The sequence below is a fragment of the Corylus avellana genome, chromosome ca9, assembly GCF_901000735.1.
Source record: "Corylus avellana chromosome ca9, CavTom2PMs-1.0".
NCBI classification, from domain to species: domain Eukaryota; kingdom Viridiplantae; phylum Streptophyta; class Magnoliopsida; order Fagales; family Betulaceae; genus Corylus; species Corylus avellana.
In genome coordinates this window covers 6,855,383-6,857,827 of record NC_081549.1, presented here as the reverse complement: position 1 = coordinate 6,857,827, position 2,445 = coordinate 6,855,383, and positions in this window count along the sequence as shown.

Below are 2,445 nucleotides of genomic sequence, written 5' to 3'. Positions count from 1 at the left end.
AAAACTCTTCTAAGGCCATGGTGTTGCATTACAGAATTATTTGTTTTTTAATATAACTTCTCAAAAAATAAAATAAAAAATAAAAAATTGATCAGTAAATATAGAAATATCAACACCGATGATTTAGGGTAATTCAATGAAATCTATACCAAAGATAAACAATTATCCATTATTTTTCTACTTAAGTTTAGACTCCAATAGATGGATAACAACTAAATAACAAAGACAGATAATCGATGATAACTAAATAACAAAGACACATTTGTTGGTGCTAAAGACGGGCAAAGAAAAATTATGGAAAAAATATTTAAAAACTCTATCAACTAACAATCGTTTTTGAAATAGCTCTATCAAGTTTAAAGTGTGCTAAAGCCCTATCTCTTCTCATCTTGACAGTTTACCTCTATTATATCTGATATTACTTTTAATCTCTCTTCCTTTCAATGCTGAAATACTTTGAAAGTTTCTACATGTATTAATTATCGTGCACACTTGTTAGCTAAATGGGTCGCTAATCATCTTGTGTTTTGTAGCATTTCCACATGATTTCTCATTATCTCTTTCATTTGGATCAAGAATAGGAAATATCCGCCCTGTAACATCATTTCCCCTTTCAATTAAAACAAAAAACTACCAAAGTGTGTCTAAAATGCACCTTTTTTTTTTATTACCCTTTATTCTCTTAAAAACTTAAAGAAAAAAAGTTAATAAAATAAAAAACTAACATTTTTTTTTTTAAAATGAAAATTTTATTTTTTTAGTTTTTTAATTTAATATTTTTTTTTTTATTAATAGTGACATGTGTCGCTATTTTATTAGCGTTGACATAGCATCTAACATAATTTGTCAAATGTTTTAATGAAATTTAACTCCGGTGATTAAATTATTTTTTTGGCATATCTCAAGGGCTCTGAGTTCACATTCATATGACATGTAATAATTTATAATTTAGGCTAACTACAAAATTTAATTTTGTATTTATCCCTTTTTTAATAAATTTTTTTCAAAATTTATTCAAATTAGAGTTGGAAACAAACTAAAAAGCCTTCATAATTCGGTGAAACCATACAATTGTCTCTTATTTATACTAATACACAGGACTACCAAAGCAACCCGTAGAAAGAATACAATTTACACGGGACTACTAAAACAACACGTAGAAAGAATACAAGAATACAACCAGATTCCAGTGAGTTGAATTTGGAATTTGGTGGCGATCATGGAGGAGGAATGGAATTGTTGTGTGACGCCCAAGGACAAAGAGTTTCGGATTCCTCCTATAACTGCTACACCAGCAGCACCTCTGAAAAGACAGGCGGAGGGGCTAACTAGAGACTTTCAGAGTATGGAAATCTCCCCATTGGCATTGAAAATAGATCCGGAAGAAGAAGAGGATTGCTGCGTGACGCCCAAGGGTAAGGAGTTTCAGATTCCTAAACCCACGACCCCAGGGGCGCCCACCATATATCATATGGTCATCTCCCCTTTGGTGCAGAAAACAGAGGAAGAAGAAGAAGATTGCTGCATGACACCCCAGGGTAAGGAGTTTCAGATTCCTAAACCCACTACCCCAGGAGCGCCGAGGATTAATCGGATCATTCAGGAGCTTCAGATTTCTAAACCCACTACCCAGGGGCGCTGATGATAAATCAGTCACTTTACAAGGTTCTTGTGCGCGGATTAACTTTTGAAGGGAACATCGAAACGTGCTAATTTTTATTATTGACCTTAACTTTAAGGAAATTGCTTTATTATTATTATTATTATTAATAATTTTTAAACAATGTTTCTTCTCTATTCATATAAATTTCTTCTAAATTTAATCTATGCTTTAACTCTTTGAATGTCACCGTTCTAATTAGTTTATGGGGCAAAATCCTCATCGCTATCCATGACGATTCTTCTATATCAATTACCGTTCTTGTATATGCTTACTTTAAAGTCTAAACAAACCCTTAAAGCAAATCAAAACCCAAAAATAAAATAGAAAAACAAAAACTTCACTTTATAAAAACCGTGAGGCACTCTCACTAAAGTGCATATCCATGTGTATATCAAACAAATTTTAAAAAAATAAATAAATAAAAATAATAATAATAATAATAATTTGAATCTTGCGATTTGTACAAAATTATGAAACCCCTTGAATTCATTGAATTCTGGGGTAATATTTTGTGGGCCGAGGACTTGTTTCAAAACCCTTGTTTGGGCCTAATGTAATGTTCTCTGCTGTCTAAATTTTTAGCTAAATTCTGTTAACGGCCCAATATGGTTGACCCAACATGCATGGTACTGTTGGGTCTGGTTCAACCCGCCTGGGCTTTAGCTCGGAGTCTCCCTGGTTCAAAAAACCCAACCCAAGTTCGCACAAATATCATTTTTCTCTTCCCAATCTCTTTTCTCTAACCTTGCAGTCCTAATAAACCGTTTGCATGCATAATATAT